General features: G+C 46.7%; 1 long non-coding RNA gene across 1 annotated transcript; it reads right to left on the bottom strand.

Moving 5' to 3' along the window:
• Positions 1–2,567: 2,567 nt before the first annotated feature.
• LOC128313370 (uncharacterized) lies at positions 2,568–7,759 on the bottom strand. Its single transcript, XR_008293971.1, has 2 exons — positions 5,739–7,759; positions 2,568–5,495 (listed from the first exon to the last, which is right to left on the bottom strand). It is a non-coding gene; the product is annotated as an uncharacterized LOC128313370 (long non-coding RNA).
• Positions 7,760–18,596: the final 10,837 nt, after the last annotated feature.

Here is an 18,596-nt window from a genome sequence, read left to right on the forward strand (position 1 = left end):
CTTGTGGTACCATGCCTTGTGGTGTAGACGGATGGAGTGAAGGATTACCTCATAGGATCACAGGCCAGGGGCTGGGAGGGCTACAAATGGCAGGAGGTGGTCACAAAGAGTGGCCCCTGGCGAGGCTGAGGGATTCCTAGGCCCTGGGAAGGGTGAGTGAGTGGGGGCCCCAAGGGAGGGCTGGGGAAACAGAGCTCCTGGGACCCATGGAAGGAATGCAGGATTAGGCACACTGGGAAAGAGCTAGAGGAGTCCTGCAGGACTCGTGAGTCCCCAAAGGGCAGATCCCTCACTCACCTGTGCTGGTATAGGCTGGGGCCTGGAAGCAGCAGCAGCATTCAGAGGCAGCAGAGGCAGCAGATCCATGGGATGGTGGATGGAGCGTGAGCCACAGTCTTGCAAGCAAGTGGAATCACCACACTGGGCTGCCCTCGGCCCTTTCCCCCTTCCCCAGCCACCTCACTAGCTCTGGCCCTGGCATTACCCTCCAGCAGGGCATGGGCAAGCCAGGCAGAGACAGACATCTGGGGCCACAGGAGTGTCCCCTATGACCTCTGTGTCCTAGTTGTTGAATGGGCATAAGGAGTCACCCAGGGCCCCTGGAACCAGGAGGGAGAATCTAGCCCTGGAATCTTCTCTGATGGGACTTGGGGAGAATTATGGAGGGACAGCATTTAATGCCAGTTCATTCACAGGATAAAAGCACAACACGAGGTCACCTGGGATGCTGATGTCAGTGTTTTCTTACCCAGGCCACATTCAGAGCACTCACTCAGGGACTTGGAGGAAGGAGAATAACTGATATTAATTTAAAAGAACAAAAACGCTGGATTGTGGGCACTCCTGATGCTCTTACAAGACAACGCCCAACATTCCCTCCTCATCCTCTCCATAGTGGGGAAACTGAGGCAGTCAGGATTTGGCCAAGATCACATAGTGGTTTCTGAATGTTTTACTGATTACATCTGACCAAACTCCTTTTTCTGAATTTCATGTCTTTAATTTTGTCAGTGATGTTTTTGGGCAGCTCTGTGACAAATTTCACCTGGTCAAGGATGAAGCAAACACATCCTATTCACTGGTACCATGTGGTAGACTCACTAGGCTCCACAACGAATGTCACATTGTCCTCTGACCCGCTAAGCTGGACGCAGCCCTGTGACGTGCTCTGACCAGTGAAATGTGAGTGGGAGCGAAGTGTGCCACCTCAAACACAACACTTGGGAACAACTGGGTCTGGCCACCTCTCTGTCCATCTCTTATAGCACCTGGTAGTTACCTATGGTGGGTGCTCTTTTATCCTTGTCTCAGGAGGACCATCGTGGACATGTGGCATGAGCAAGGAAGAGACTTCCCTTGTTATAAGCCATTAAGACTTTGGGGCTATATATTACCCACAGTAACATCTAGCCCATCCTAACTGGTACACATCCTCCATTTTCCTCTCTATGAGGCAGCACAACCTAACATTCAAAGCATGATCTCTGTCGTTAGATACACATGGGTTTGAGTTCCAGCTCCATCCTTTCATTAACTTCAACCCCAGACAATTTACTTGGGAGTCTTTAAGCCTCCATTTCTGCTCCATAAAATGGATGGTTACACCATCTCAGGTTTGAAGAGAATTAAATGAAATAATAAAACATATAAAGCTTTGAGTCCAGGGCCTGGCACACATAGTGAATGCTCAATAAATGTTAGCTATATACCTTTATGTCCAGATTGTAAACATTCAGAAAATGCAGCAACTATTACAAAAGAAATGAAGGAAATATTAAGCCTGTGGCATATGTTTCCTTTCAAACTGTTTTTTAACAAATAGGATAATATTATGTATATTCATTCCCACCCTGATTTCTACTCTTAATAAGATATTGTTGTGATATTTTTATGTTACAAATAAAAAGATCTGTATCATCTTTTTAAATTATAGGACATTAAATACCATGAATAATTCAATCACTTCTCTATTGCTGGACATTTCCATAGGTTGCACATGGCACTGAAAACAAATGAGGTAAATTAAAACTGAATGAAGTAAAAAAAAATCAGAATGTATTGTTTGCTAGAATAAATATTTGTTAACTTTTGTTTGCTCTGTATCTATATATGCATTGGGTTGCAATTTACAATGTTTTTCTTATCACAAATAAGGTTTTTAAAAAGTATGGCAGTTGTTTTCAATTTTTTTCAAAATTTGAAAGATTACAAATAATCTTTTTTTTTTTAATTTCAGGAATAGAATTTAGTGATTCATCACTTACATATACTACCCAGGGATCATCCCAAAGTGTGTCCTCCTTAATGCCCCTTGCTCATTTAGCCCATCCCATCCAACACCACACCAGTGGCCCTCTGTTTGTTCTCCTTATTTAAGAGTCTCATAATTTGTCTCCCTCTCTGTTTTTATATTATTTTTGCTTCCCTTATGTTCATATATTTTGTTTCTTAAATTCCACATGAGTGAAATCATGTGATATTTGTCTTACTCTCACTTCTTTAACTTAGCATAATACACTGTAGTTTCATTTACACTGTCACAAGTGGCAAGATTTCATTCTTTTTGATTGATGAGTAATATTCCATTGTATATATATACCACATCTTCTTTATCCATTCATTAGTCAATAGACATTTGGGCTCTTTTCATACTTTGGCTATTGTTGATAGTGCTGCTAAACATTGGGGTCATGTTCCCCTTTGAATCAGCAGTCCTGTAACCTTTGGATAAATACCTAGTAGTGAATTTCTGGGTCATAGTGTACTTCTATTTTTAATTTTTTTGAGGAACCTTCATATTCTTTTCCAGTGTGACTGCACCAGTTTGCATTCCCACCAGCAGTGCAAAAGGGTTTGTCTTTCTCCACATCCTCATCAACATGTCATTGCCTGAGTTGTTAATTTTATCTGTTCTGACAGATGAGAGGGAGTATCTCATTGTGGTTTTGATTTGTATTTCCCTCATGATGAGTCATGTTGAGCATCTTTTCATGTGTCTGTTAGACATCTGGATGTCTTCTTTGGAAAAGTATCTTTCATGTCTTTTGCCCTTTTCTTCACTGGATTATTTGCTTTTTAGGTGTTGAGTTTGGTAAGTTCTTTATAGATTTTTGGGTACTAACCCTTTATCTGATATGTCATTTGGAAATATCTTCTACCAATCCATTGATTGCCTTTTAGCTTGCTGATTGTTTCCTCTGCTGTGCAGAAGCTTTTTATCCTGATGAGGTCCCAAGAGTTCATTTTTGCTTTTGTTTCTCTTGCCTCTGAAGACATGGCAAGTAAGAAGTTGATGCGGCCGAGGTCAAAGAGGTTGTTGCCTGTTTTCTCCTCTAGGATTTTGGTGGCTTCCCACCTCATGTTTAGGTCTTTCATCCATTTTGAGTTTGCTTTTGTGTATGGTGTAAGAAAGTGGTCCACATTCAGTCTTCTGCATGTCGCTGTCCAGTTTTCCCAGTACCATTTGCTGAAGAAACTGTCTTTTCTACTACATATTCTTTATTGCTTTGTCAAAGATTAGCTGGCCATAGGTTTGTGGGTCCATTTCTGGGTTCTCTATTCTGTTCAATTGATCTAAGCGTCTGTTTTTGTGCCAGTACCATACTGTCTTGATGATTACAACTTTGTAACACAGCTTGAAGTCTGGAATTGTGATACCTCCAGCCTATGTTTTCTTTTTCAGGATTGCTTTGGCTATTTGGGGTCTCTTCTGATTCCATACAAATTTTAGGAATGTTTGTTCTAGCTCTGCGAAGAATACTGGTGTTATTTTGATAGGGACTGCATTGAATATGTAGATTGATTTAGGTAGTATCGACATCTTAACAATATGTTCTTCCTATCCACGAGCATGGAATGTTTTTCCATTTTTCTGTGTCTTCCTCAATTTCTTTCATGCACTTTCTATAGTTTTCAGTTTACAGATTTTTCACCCCTTTGGTTAGATTTATCCCTAGGTATTTTATGGTGTTTGGTGCAATTGTAAATGAGATCGATTCCTTGATTTCTCTTTCTGCTGCTTCATTATTGGTGTATAAAAATGCAACTGATTTCTGAATACTGATTTTGTATCCTGCGACTTGGCTGAATTCATGTATCAGTCCTAGCAGTTTTTTGGTGGAGATTTTTGTGTTTCCCACATAGAGTACCATGTCATCTATGAACACTGAAAGTCTGACTTCCTCCCTGCTGATTTGGATGCCTTTTATTTCTTTGTATTGTCTTGTTGCTGAGGCTAGGACCTCCAATACTATGTTGTATAATAGTGGTGAGAATGGACATCCTTGCTGTAGCCCAGACCTTAGAGAGAAAGCTCTCAGTCTTCCCCCATTGAGGATATTAGCTGTGGGTCTTTCTTATACGGCCTTTATGATCTTGAGGTATGATCCTTCTATCCCTTCTTTCTTGAGGGTATTTATCAAGAAAGGATGCTGTATTTTGTCAAATGCTTTTTCTACATCTATTGAGAGGATCATGTGGATTGTATCCTTTTACTAATGTGATGAATCACATTGGTTAATTTGTGGATATTGAATCAGCCCTGCATCCTAGGAATAAATCCCACTTGATCGTGATGAATAGTTCTTTTAATGTATTGCTTGATCCAGTTGCCTAGTATCTTGTTAAGAATTTTTCGATCAAGCTTCATCAGGGAAATTGGTCTGTAGTTCTCCTTTGTAGCGCAGTCTTTGGTTTTGGATTGAAGGTAATGCTGGACTCATAGAATGAGTTTGGAAGTTTTCCATCCATTTCTATTTGTTAGAACTGCTTCAAAAGAATAGGTGGTAACTCTTCTTTAAATGTTTGGTAGAATTCCTCTGGAAAGCCATCTGGCCATGGACTCTTTGTTGGGAGGTTTTTGATTGCTCATTCAATTTCTTCAGTGGTTTTGGATCTCTTCAAAGCTTCCATTTCCTCCTGTTTCAGTTTCAGTAATTTATATGTTTCTAGGAATATGTCCATTTCTTCCTGATTGCCCAATTTGTTGGCATATAATTGCTCATAGTATGGTCTTCTTATTGTTTGTATTTCTGTGATGTTGGCTGTGGTATCTCCTCTTTCATTCATGATTTTAATTATTTGGATCATTTCCTTTTTATTTTTGATCAATCTGGCTAGGGGGTTATCAATTTTGTTAATTATTTCAAAAAAACAGCTCCTGGTTTTATTGAACTGTTCTACTGTTTTGTTTTTTGCTGGTTTGTTTGTTTTTTGATTTCGATATCATTGAATTCTGCCCTAATATTATTATTACCTTCTTCTGCCTGTTTGGGCTTTATTTGCTATTCTTTTTCCATCTCCTTTAGGTGTAAGGTTGCATTGTGTATTTGACATTTTTCTTCTTATGTTTGTGATTAATTAGTTGATTTATATACTTGAGTTCCATCACATTGGGGGCACAAATGTATACAATTATAGATCTTCTTGGTGGATAGACCCTTTAATTATGATACAATGACCTTCCTCATCTCTTGTTACAGTCTTTATTTTAAAACCTAATTTGCAGGGCGCCTGGGTGGCGCAGTCGGTTAAGCGTCCGACTTCAGCCAGGTCATGATCTCGCAGTCCGTGAGTTCGAGCCCCACGTCAGGCTCTGGGCTGATGGCTCAAAGCCTGGAGCCTGTTTCCGATTCTGTGTCTCCCTCTCTCTCTGCCCCTCCCCCATTCATGCTCTGTCTCTCTCTGTCCCAAAAATAAAATAAACGTTGAAAAATAAAAAAAATTTAAAAAAAAAAAACCTAATTTGCCTGGTATAAGTATGGCTACTCCAGCTTTCTTTTGGCAACCATTAGCATTATAGATGATTCTCCATCCCTTTATTTTCAATTTGCATGTATCTTTAGGTCTACAATGAGTCTCTTGTAAGCAGCATATAGATAGATCTTTTTTTCTTATCCTTTGTGATGCCCTATGTCTTTTGATTGCTTAGTCCATTGGCATTTATTTAGATTGAGTACTGAAAGATATGAATTTTGTACCATTGTGTTGCCTGTAGATTTGTGGTTTCTGATGATGTTGTCTGGTCCTTTCTAATCTTTGTTGCTTTTGGTCTTTTCTGTTTTGTTTTGTCTTTTCTCCAAAGATTCCCACTTAAAATTTCTAGTAGGGCTGGTTTAGTGGCTGTGAACTCCTTTACTTTTTGAATGTCTAGCAAACTCTTTATCTCTCCTTCTATTTTGAATGACAGCCTTGCTAGATAAAGAATTCTGGCTGCATATTTCACTGATTCAGCACACTGAATATATCTTGTGACTCCTTTCTGACCTGTCAAGTTTCTGTTTACAGGTTCGCTGCAAACCTGATCTGACTTCCCTTGTACATTAAGGACATTTTTTCTCTTGCTGCTTTCATAATTCTTTCCTTGTCTGTATTTATGAATTTGACTATAATATGCCTTGGCAATTGTCGTTTTCTGTTCAAACTAATGGGAGTTCTCTGTGCTTCTCAGATTTTGATGTCTGTGTCATTCTCCACATTATGAAAGTTTACCACTATAATTTGTTCACATAAACCTTCTGCCCCTTTTTCTCTGTCTTCCTCTTCTGGCACTCCTATTTTTCAGATGTTATTCCTTTTTTTCTTTTAAGTCACTGAGTTCTCTACTTCTTGTATCATGCTCTTTTGCCAGTTTCCCTCCTTTTTTCTGCTTCATTATTCTGATTATTTTATCTTCTATATTGCTGATTCACTGCTCTGCTTTGTCCATCAATGCCATTATGGCATCCATTCGATATTGTGTGAGAGTTTTAGCATTTTTAATTTCATCCTGAACAGATTTTATTTCTTCTATCTCTGAAGAAATGGATTTTATAATTTTTTCCACACCAGTTAGTACTCCTATTATTGTGGTTCTAAATTCTAGTTCAGACATCTTGCTTATATCTGTGCTGATTACGACCCTATCATTTCTTCCTGTTCTTTCTTTTGCAGTGAATCCCACATTTTATAAACCTCCACCAAAACGTCACCCTAACTCCCACCCTTACCCTACACTTAACCCACACCCATGCATGGGACCTCATTTCGGCCTCCAGGAAGATCACAGGACTGGTATCCCATCGGTACTGGCAACATCCCTGAGACGAACCCTAACCCTAGCTCAGGCTCTCTCCCAATGGGGACCCAATTCCTAAGTCTGAGAATGCCAGGCACACAAGGGCCAGAAGCAGTGGGTATTACTCGGCATGGAACATGAAATGTCACCATGTCATTGCCAAAGCCCGGATGCAGCCATATAAGGGAGGGTACTGAGGAACAACCAAAGAGTGGCCCATACAGGAGGCTGGCCCTGGCACTCAAAGACTACGCCTGAGTGGCACCCTCCCATGTGCCCTCCACTCAGCCTTCGGGAGACCACAGCACTGCAGGGGGTTCAGTGCCTGGAGCCTCCTGGGACATAACGCTAACGGTACCCTCACAAAAACCCACCACCAAACCCTCACCCTAACTCCCAACCTAACCCTACACCTGACCAACACCTGCACATGGGCCCTCAGTTAAGCCCTCCAGGGCAATCACAGGACTGGTGTTGCTTTGGCCCTGGTGACGTCACTAGACCGAAACCTAACCCTAGCTCAGGCTCTCTCCCGATGTGAACCAAATACCTAAGTCTGAGAACACCAGGCACACACACAGGGGCCAGAAGCGGTGCGGAATTACTCACCATGCAACATGGAAGTCACGATGTCATTGCCAAATCCTGGATGAAGCTGCATAAGGGGGATCCTGAGACCCAACCGAACATACGCTGCACCGGAGGCTGGCCATGGAACCCATAAAATAAGCTTGAACAGCACCCTCCAAGTGCCCTCCACTCATACCCTCCGGGGAGAACACTGCACTGTCAGGGGTTCGGCACCTGGAGCCTCCTGGGACCTAACCCTAAATCTAACCAGTGCCCTAAACATAAACCTCCACCGAAACCTCACCCTAACTCCCACCTCAACCCTACACCTGACGTGCACCTGCACAGGGGCCCTCATTCAGCTCTCCACAGAGATCACGGGACATGTGTCACTTTGGCCCTGGCAACGTCCCGGGACCAAACCCTAACCCTAGCTCAGGCTCTCTCCCGATGGGCACCCAAAGTCTGAGAATGCCAGGTGCTAGGGGCCCAGAACTAGTGGGGGAATACTAGGCATGGAAAATGGAAGTCACCATGTCATTGTCACAGCCAGGATGGAGCAGCATAAGAGGGATCCTGAGGCCCAAACAAAGGGTGGCCCACACCGGAGGCTGACCCTGGCACCCAAAGAATAAGCATGAATGGCACCCTCCCATGGGCCCTCCAGTGAGCCCTCCAGGGAGATCATTGCACAGATGGGGGTTTGGCACCTGGAGCTTCCTGGGACCTAACTCTAAATGGTACCCTCACCATAACCCTCCACCGAACCCTCACCCTAACTCCCTCCCTAACCCTACACCTGACACACACCCACGCATGGACCCTCATTGCAGCCCTCCAGGGAGATCAGAGGACTGGTGTCGCTTTGACCTTGGTGACATCCCTGGACCGAACCCTAACCCTAACTCAAGCTCTCTCTGATGGGGACCCAATTCCTAAGTCTGAGAAAGCCAGGCACACAGGGCTCAGAACTGGTGCAAAATAATTTAGCATGGAACATGGAACATCACAATGTCATTGCCAAAGCCCAAATGGAGCTGCACAAGGGGGTTCCTGAGGCCCAACCAAAGAGGGGCCCACAAAGGAAGCTGGCCCTGGCCCCCAAAGACTAAGCCTGAGCGGCACCCTCCCATGTGCCCTCCCCTCAGCCTCTGGGGAGACCACTACACTGCCAGAGGTTCGGCGCCTGGAGCCTCCTGGGATCTAACCCTAACCCTAACCAGTACCCTCACCCTCCACGAACCCTCACCCTAACTCCCACCCTAACCCTACACCTGACCTGCACCCATGCATGGGTACTCATTTCAGCCCTCAAGGGTGATCATGGGACTGGTGTCGTTTTGTCCCTGGTGAAGTCCCTGGACCGAACCATAACCTAGCTCAGGCTCTCTCCTGACAGGGACCTAATTCCTAAGCCTGAGAACACCAGGCACACGGGGCCCAGAAGCGGTGCGGGATTTCTCAGCATGGGACGTGGAAATTACTATGTCATTGCCAAAGCCCAGGTGGAGCAGCATAAGGGGGATCCTGAGACCCAACTGAAGAGTGGCCGACCAGAGGCTGGCCCTGACACACCAAGACTAAGCCTGAGTGACACCCTCTCAGGTGCCCTCCACTCAGTCCTCTGGGGAGACCACTGTGCTGCCGGGGGTTCAGCGCCTGGAGCCTCCTGGGACTTAACTCTAACCCTAACAGTACCCTCAACACTCACCCTACCTCCCACCCTAACCCTACACCTGTCCCATGCCCATGCATGGGCCCTCATTTCAGCCCTCCAGGTAGATCAAGGGACTGGTGTCGCATCAGACCTGGAGACGTCCCTGGAACAAACCCTACACCTGCTCAGTCACTCTCACGATGGGTATCCACTTCCTAAATCTGAGAACACCAGGCACACAGGGCCCTGAAGCAGTGCGGGATTACTGGGCAAGGAACGGGGAAGTCACTATGTCATTGCCAAACCCCGGATGGAGCTGGGCAAGGGGTTCCTAAGGCCCAACCGAAAAGTGGCCCATTACAGAGACCTGCCCTGGCACCCAAAGAGTAAGTCTCAGTGGCACCCTCCTATGTGCCCTCCAGTCATACCCTCCAGGGAGACCACTGCACTGCCAGGGGTTCGGCTCCTGGAGCTTCCTGCGACCTAACCCTAATCCTAACCTGTACCCTCCCTATAACACTCCACTGAAACCTCATCCTAACTCCTACCCTAACCCTCCACCTGATCGGCACCCATGCATGGTCCCTCATTTCAACCCTGCAGGTACATCACAGGACTCATGTCGCTTCAGCCCTGTCTATGTCCCAGGACCGAACCCTAACCCTAGCTCAGGCTCTCTCCCAATGGAGACCCAATTCCTAAGTCTGAGAATGCCAGGCACACAGGGCCCAGAAGCAGTGTGGGATTACTCGGCATGGACATGGAATTTCACCATGTCCTTGTCAAAGCCTGGATGGAGCTGCACAAGGGGGTTCGTAAGGCCCATCTGAAGAGTGGCCCACTTGGGAGGCTGGCCCTGGCACCCAAAGAGTAAGCCTGAGCATCACCTTCCCATGAGCCCAGCACTCATACTCTCCAGGGAGACCACTGCACTGTCAGGGGTTCAGCGCTTGGAGCCCCCTGGGACCTAACTCTACCCAGTGCCCTAACCATAATCCTCCACTGGACCCTCACCCTAACTCCCACCCTAACCCTATACCTGACCCGCACCTGTACATTGGCCCTCATTTCAGCCATCCAGGGAGATCACGGGACTGGTGTCGCTAAGGCCCTGGTGACGTCCCTGGTCTGAACCCTGACCCTAGCTCAGGCTCTGTCCCCATGGGGACCCAATTACTAACTCTGAGAGCATCAGGTACATGGAGCCCAGCGGCAATGCGGGATTTTTCAGCATGGAATGTGGAACATGGACATGTCATACCAAAGGCCAGATGGAGATGCACAAAGGGGTTCCTGAGCCCCAACCGAAGAGTGACCCACTATGGAGACTGGCCCTGGCACCCAAAGAGTAAGCCTCAGCTGTACCCTCCCATGCACCCTACATTCAGCCCTCCAGGGCGACCAATGCATGTCGGGGGTTCAGCTCCTGGAGCTTCCTGCGACCTAACCCTAACCCTAACAGGTTCCCTCACCTTAACACTCCACTGAACCCTCACCCTAACTCCCACCCTAACCCAACACCTGACCAGAATCCTCATATGGGCCCTCATTTCAGCCCTCCAGGTAGATCACGGGACTGGTGTGGCTTCAGCCCTGGTGACGTCCCTGGACTGAACCCTAACCCTAGCTCAGGCTCTCTCCTGCTGGGGACCCAATTCCTAACTCTGAGAACTCCAGGTACACGGGGCCCAGAAGCGGTGAGGGATTACTCAGAATTGAACGAGGAATGTCTCCATGTCACTGCCAAAGCCCAGATGGAGCTGCACAAGGGGGTCCCTGAGGTCCAACCGAAGTGCGGCCCACACCAGCGGCTGGCCTTGGAAACCAAAGACTAAGCCTGAGCGGCACCCTCCCATGAGCCCTACACTCAGCCCTCCGGAGAGTCCACTACACTGCCAGGGGTTCGGCACCTGGAGCCTCCTGGGACCTAACCCTAATCGGTACCCTCGCCATAACTCTCCACTGAACCCTCATCCTAACACACACACTAACCCTACAACTGACCCACACCCATGCCTGGGCCCTCATTGCAGCCCTCCAGGTAAATCACGGGACTGGTGTTGCTTCGGCCCTGGCGACGTCCCTGGACCAAAACCTAACCCTAGCTCAGGATCTAACCGATGGGAACCCAATTCCTAACTCTGAGAATCCTAGGCACACGGGGCCCAGAAGTGATGCGGGATTTCTTGGCATGGAACATGGAACATCACCATGTCATTGGCAAAGCCCGGATGGAGCTGCACCAGGGGGTCCTGAGGCCCAACTGAAGAGTGGCGCAATACGGAGGTTGGACATGGCACCCAAAGAGTAAGCCTCAGAGGCACCCTCCCATGTGCCCTACATTCAGCTGTCAGGGAGACCACTGCAAGGCCGGGGGTTCGGTGCCTGGACCTTCCTGGGACCTAACCCTAACCGGTACCTTCACCGTAACCCTCCACCGAACCCTCACCATTACTCCCACAATACCCTGCACCTGACCCACACCCATGCTTGGTCCCGCATTTCAGCCCTCCAGGTAGAATACGGAACTCATTTCACTTTGGCCCTGTCAACGTCCCTGGACAGAACCCTAACCTGTGGCAGGATTACTCAATATGGAATGTGTAACATGATCATGTTATTGCCAAAGCTCCGATGGAGCTGCTCAAGGGGGTTCCTGAGGTCCAACCATACAGTGGCCCACGAGAGAGGCTGGCCCTGGAACCCAAGACTAAGCTGAACAGCATCCTACCTTGTGCCCTACACTCAGCCCTCTGGGTAGACCACTGCAGTGCTGGAGTTAGGCACTAGGAGCCACCTGGGACCTAACCCTAACCGGTACCCCAATCTTAACCCTCCACCGAACCCACAGCCAAACTCCCACCCTAACCCTACACATGACCCGCACCCGCGCAGGGGCCCTCATTTCAGCCCTCCAGGGAGATCCCGGAATTGGTGTCCCTTTGCCCCTGGTGACGTCCCAGGACCGATTCCTAACCCTAGCTCAGGTTCTCTCCCAAAGTGGACCCAATTCCTAATTCTGAGAATGCCAGGCACACAGGGCCCAGAAGCGGAGCAGGATTACTCGGCATGGACCATGGAACATCACCACATCATTTCGAAAGCCTGGACGGAGCTGCACAGGGTGCTCACAGCTCCATCCCCAGACCTATCCCAGTCTGAGCCTGAGCCCAAGTCCACACCCCAAACCCAAACCCCTGACCCCAATCCAAACCCCTAATCCAAACCCGAACCCTTCCCAAATCCTTAACCGTAACCCCTAAACCCTGAACCCTAACCCCTATCCTAACTCCTATCCATACCTCTTAGCCCTAGCCCTAGTCCTAACTCCCAACCCACATATGAAAAGAAAGGTAGAACTACATCTATTTAGAATCCTAGGATGACATCATCTTATATACAGTACTTCCTAAAGAATCAACAAAAACGTTTGGAGTTGGTCACCTAACTCCTAATTCAGGAAAGTTACAAGACAAATATTGATGCACAAATATCTCAGTGATTTGTATATTCTAGCAATGAATCTCATGAAGAGGAATTTAAGAAAACAATTCCATTTTAGGTAACATCAACACTTAAAAAAATACTTTGGAATAGATGTCAAAAACACTGCCAAAAGATATTAAAAACAATCTAAAATATACTATTGCTGAATGGCAATAATACACAATGCAACATATAGATTCAATGTGAATCCCAGAAAAATTCACAAGGGCCTCTGAGAAAAAAAACACAAGCCAATCCTAACAGTCATATGGAAAATCAAGGGGCTGCAAAATAAACAAAATAATCAAAAAAAAAAAAAATCAAAGGTAGATGCTCATATTTCCCAATTTCAAATCTTAAAACATAGCAACAATAAATAAAACATTGTGATACTGTCATAAAGGTACACGTACAGATCAGTGGGAATTAATTGAGAACCCAGAAATAAACCATTTAATCTATGGTCAACTGAATTTTGACAAAGGCAGACAACATAACATTGGGGAAACAAAGGTCTATTCAACAAAGGGTGCTAGACAACTGGCTATTCATATGCAGAGGAATGAAATTGGACCCTTACCCTCACACCACATACAAACATTAACTCAAAGTGGATCAAAAGCTTAAATGCAAGAGGTAAACTTATAAACTCCAGAAGAAATCAATGGAGATAAATCTTCATGAGCATGGAGTTTAACAATGTTCTCAGAGCTGACACCAAAGCACGAACAAGGATAAATTTAGTTTCCTCAACATTTAAAACCTTTGTACATCAAAAGGTGCTATCCCGGGGGGCGCCTGGGTGGCTCAGTCGGTTAAGCGGCCGACTTCAGCTCAGGTCATGATCTCGCGGTCTGTGAGTTCAAGCCCCGCGTCTGGCTCTGTGCTGACAGCTCAGAGCCTGCAGCCTGTTTCAGATTCTGTGTCTCCCTCTCGCTGACGCTCCCCTGTTCATGCTCTGTCTCTCTCTGTCTCAAAAATAAATAAAAACGTTGAAAAAAAATAATTAAAAAAAAAAAAGGTGCTAACCCAAAAGTGAAAAGAGAATGCCTAGAATGGAAGAAAGTATTTGCACATTGTTCGTCTGGTAAGAGTCTGTTATACAGAATATATAAAGAGCCATACAATTCATCATCATCAACAACAAAGTTTTAAATGGACAAAGGAATTGGACACAGCTTTCCCCAGGGAGATCATACAAATGGTGAATAGACATGAAACGATGTTAAACATCATTAGTCCTTATGGAAATGAAGATTTAAACCATAGGTAGATACCCTTTTACACTAAAATTGCTATCACCAAGAAAACTACAGAATAACAAATGTTGGCAAAGATGTTGACAAATTGGAACCCTTAAACGTGCTTGTGGAAATGTAAAATGGTGGAGGCTAGGTGTAAAATAGTTTGGCATTTCCTCAAAAAGATAAAAACACAGAATTACCACATGACTCAACAACTCTACTCCTAGATGTGTATCCGGATGAATTGAAAACAGTAGTTTGAAAAAAGAGCACGTGCACAAACATACACAGCAGCACTGCACGGAGTAGCCCAATGGTAGAAACTATGCAAATGCCCCTCGGTGGGTTAACGGATAAACAAACTGGGGCAGGCCCACGAACACCAATATTATTCCGTCCCGTAAAGGAATGAAGTAACACGGCGCGGCCGCAGGGAACAGTACGTGGCTCCTCAGGAAGCTAACACAGACTCCACCTCTGCACACACGCCTGGAAATTGAAAACGAAGCCTTGGGCCGACATTCCTGTTCCCGGGTTCATAGCAGCCTCTTCCCAGCAGCCCAAACGTGGAAGCAACCCGAGCGACCGAGGCCAGACGAATTAATAAACACGATGCGGTCTCTACGCGACGGAATGGGCTCGGCCTCCCCAAGGGCGGGAATTCTGACACCTGCCACGACACGGACTGAACCTTGCAAGTCTTTATGCTGAGGGAAACAGGCTGCAGGACAAATACTCTCTTCTTTCCAAATAAACCCATTTTTGCTGGTAGAAAGGTAAGGTAAACGGAACTAATCAGTAAGCGCACTCGCAGGACACGAGATCAACACACAAACACCACGTGCACATCGACACACTCCCGACGACCCGTCGGAAAGAGAAAGTAAGAGACGGTCCCATTTACAACCGCATCACAAGGAACGAAGGGCTGGGGGGGGGGGGGGGGGGGGCGGGTATCTAAGCAAGGAGGTGACAGACCTGCTCTCTGAGGACAGGACACTGGGGGCAGAAACGGAGGAAGACGCACGGGGACGGAAAGCTACTCCTGGAGGTGAAGGAACCGACCCTGTGACCACGTCCTTCCTGCCCGGAGCGACCTGCAGATGCGGGGCCGTCGCACCGAACTCCCCACGACGCCGTCGCAGACACGGGACAGACGCCCCGACCCGCACGCGGAAGCGGGACGGACCCCGCGCGGCCAGAGCGCGAGCACCGCCCGGGCACCTGCTCCCGGACCGCGAACCGCGTGAGGACGCGGCGGGAACCGAGTCGGCGCGGGGCAGGAACACGGACGCGCGGCCCCGCGGCCCCGGAGCCCGGAGCGGGAAGACCCGACGGCCGCGCGCGCAGCCCCGCGGGGGACACAGTGTCACCGCGCACGAAGCCGCGCCGGGCCCCTTCCCCGCTGGGTCCCCTGAACACCGAATGAAGTAACAAGGCGCGGCCGCAGGGAACAGTACGTGGCTCCTCAGGAAGCTAACACAGACTCCACCTCTGCACACACTCCCGGAAACTGAAAGCGAAGCCTTGGGCCGACATTCATGTTCCCGGGTTCATAGCAGCCTCTTCCCAGCAGCCCAAACGTGGAAGCAACCGCGCTCCGGCAGCTCCTCCTCCCCCGGCCTCGTTTTCTCCCCACCTGCTCCTTTTGCGGCGGGTCCTGAGGAGACCAGGTTCTTGTCGGTGTGGACGTGGGCCCACGTGCCCGGAAGCCTCAACAGCGGGTCCTGAGGAGACCCGTTCCCGTCCCTGTGGCCGCGGCCCCACATCCCCCGGAAGTCCCCACAGCGGGTCCTGAAGAAGCGGAGCTCCTGTTCCGCAGGAGGCGGGCTGAATGCGCGTGCGCGCGCCGGCGTCGGGGAGAGGGGCTCGGACGCCCCCTGCAGGCGGTGGAGGTAGTGCAGGACACGCTGGGCTCACAGGTCCGAGGAGGCAGCGCCCTCTCTTGGCCGCCGGCTGAATCAGTTACATTTTGGAAACTGGAACTGAAGTGGAGCCCACTTTCCCCAACTTCGCCAAAAATAGTTAAGAATCAATTAATTGGAAACCGTATGAAATGAAATGTACACACAAACTTTACAAGCTACAGCAAAATTCACTGGAAACTGTAGATAAATTTAAAATGCAAACACAAGGGGCAGCTCTTCCTGACCACTGGTCCTGTCCCTCTGCTTTAATAAAACCACCTTTTTCCACCAAAGATGTCTTGAAGAATTCTTTCTTGGTCGTGGGCTCCGGACCCGGCGAACCCCACTATCATCCTAAAAGCCTCATCATTTATATGGCGCCCCTCGTGTGGGGCAATGAGTCTTTTCATCTGGACTCAGAGCCAGTGAAAACTTGATGAGTACTCTTTCCTTACTTTACCCTCATTTCAGGGCCTTTTGAGAAGTATTGTCTTATTGTAACACTTTCATGTTGATCGCTCAGGCTGCCATCCTCTCAACCGTGGCTACTCTATGGGGAGGAGAAACCTGCCTTATGACTGGAAGTTACCACCCTGGCCAGAATGGTAACATCTGTAATGAACTAAGATTGACTATGGAGCATGACACCAATAAAACCCCTTGGAAATGTTGGCCGGGTACCTTGCTTACAGAGTTCCCAGTAGCCTTACCAGGTGCATTAAGAATGTCACTTCCTGGCAGGTACAGGAACCTCAGGATACTTTGGGGACCTCATGAAGACGAATCTGCCGAAATCTGCAGGTATTGACGGCAGGTCTGACAGCAAGTACTTGGCTTGGCTTCTGGCCTAGAGAGGCTACTAAAATTTCAATCTAGAGGTTCCTTATGAAAGGTTCCAGCAAAACGAACTTTCAAAGATCTATATGATCAATCACTAGTCTTGCTGAGCTTATGTAAATAATTAAGCCACGTATGTGAAAACTGGACTTGTTTTACAAACAAACTAGTCTTGATTTGGCTTCCTCTGTAAATGAGAGTTTTTAGAGAGAAAAACTGTTTCAATAATGCACCTTTGTGGATGTAAAATTCTCGTTCTGATAGCCTATAAATGTTGTTTGCCTAAGCTGGACAACTTGAGATACACTTGAAAAAAATTGTCACAATAGCACAGATATGGACAATCTTCTTGCTTGTTATTCTGTGCAGATAGTAACAGGACCCCATGGACATATGATTGTTTAAACAACTAAAAATGGGATGGACTCCTCCAATAACTGCATATGGAAAGTGTTTTCTCACTGTAGACCTATCAATAGATAGACCAAAGTGGTTTTCTTAATTATTCACTTGAGGCTGGGTTAATTGATATGTCTCTAAATGAATATACAAGTCATAGCCTTCCTGAACCTGATCTGACAGTTACCAGAAACCCACCCCATATAAACCCAGGAGACATGATGCATTTAAAGGATTGGAAGTCTAATACAGCAGGAGTTTTAACCCCCCTTACCGGGTTGTATTATGTACTCCCACTGTAGTAAAATTAGAAGGTCATCCTTCATGGACTCACATATCAAGAATTAAACCTGAACCTTCCTCATAGGAATCTAGTATGCAAGCTGACATGCCTTCTTATTCCTGTGAACCAGTGGAAGGCCTCAAATCCCTCTTCAAATGACAGTAATGGACTGAAGGAAAATTACCAAGGGTTTTTTTTTTTTTTTTTTTATATTTAGGCTTCTCTTTCCCATAATATGAGCTTTATTTTGTTGTCTTTTCCTGTGTCTTCCTGCCTGGTGCCAAGCCTCCTTCACTGCCATAACTTCTAGGAGACAGAGGATCGTTTCTACTCAAGGAGGTTCATATATGTTGTCTACTTTGGATTGGCTGCCTCTGCCTGTGGTAACTCCTATATATAAATACCTTCCCCAACTGACCAATGTTGATCCATAGGTAGGGACATCTCTATACCCCTACTCAGCAGGAAGAAGTTACAGAAGGAACCTGAAAGATTTTAAGGGTCAAATTGCTCAGTGGGGAATGATATTGAAAACAAAGGCAGAAGGAAATGGCAGATAAAATTAAATTTCCTTATAACCTGCATCCCGTTGGCAAATACTTGAGGCAGGCAGAGTAAAATGTTTGTCCAGGAACTCCCTACTGTCTTAATGCGAATGCTTTGCTAGGGGGAAAAACAACCTTAGCTTGACAATAGCTAGGCCTCCAATATCCTGTGAGTCTTCTTTAGCATATGAAAATCTCACTGGAAACTTCCCCTGGACTTTACCTCCCCAAAGTATATAACCAGTCTCTCATGGTCCCGGAGCAGCTCTTCCGGTCCACAGGTCCTGTTCCCGTGCTTTAATAAAATCACTGTTTTGCACAAAAAAATAAAGGAAGGAAGGAAGGAAATGCAAACACAAGGGGCACTTGGGTGGCTCAGTCGGTTAAATGCCTCTTGACTTCCACTCAGGTCATGGTCTCATGATTGGTGAGATCGGCCCTACATTGGGCTCTGTGCAGACAACACCAATCTCTCAAAATAAATAAACATTTAAAAAAAAGTACAGACACAAATACCAATCCAAAAAAGAGAAAAATTGATAACACGGTCTTTATAAAATTAAAACTTCTACCCTGATAAACTGTGTTCAAAGAACCAAAAGACAAGCCACAAA

Source organism: Acinonyx jubatus, chromosome E1 (assembly GCF_027475565.1).
Source record: "Acinonyx jubatus isolate Ajub_Pintada_27869175 chromosome E1, VMU_Ajub_asm_v1.0, whole genome shotgun sequence".
NCBI classification, from domain to species: Eukaryota; Metazoa; Chordata; class Mammalia; order Carnivora; family Felidae; genus Acinonyx; species Acinonyx jubatus.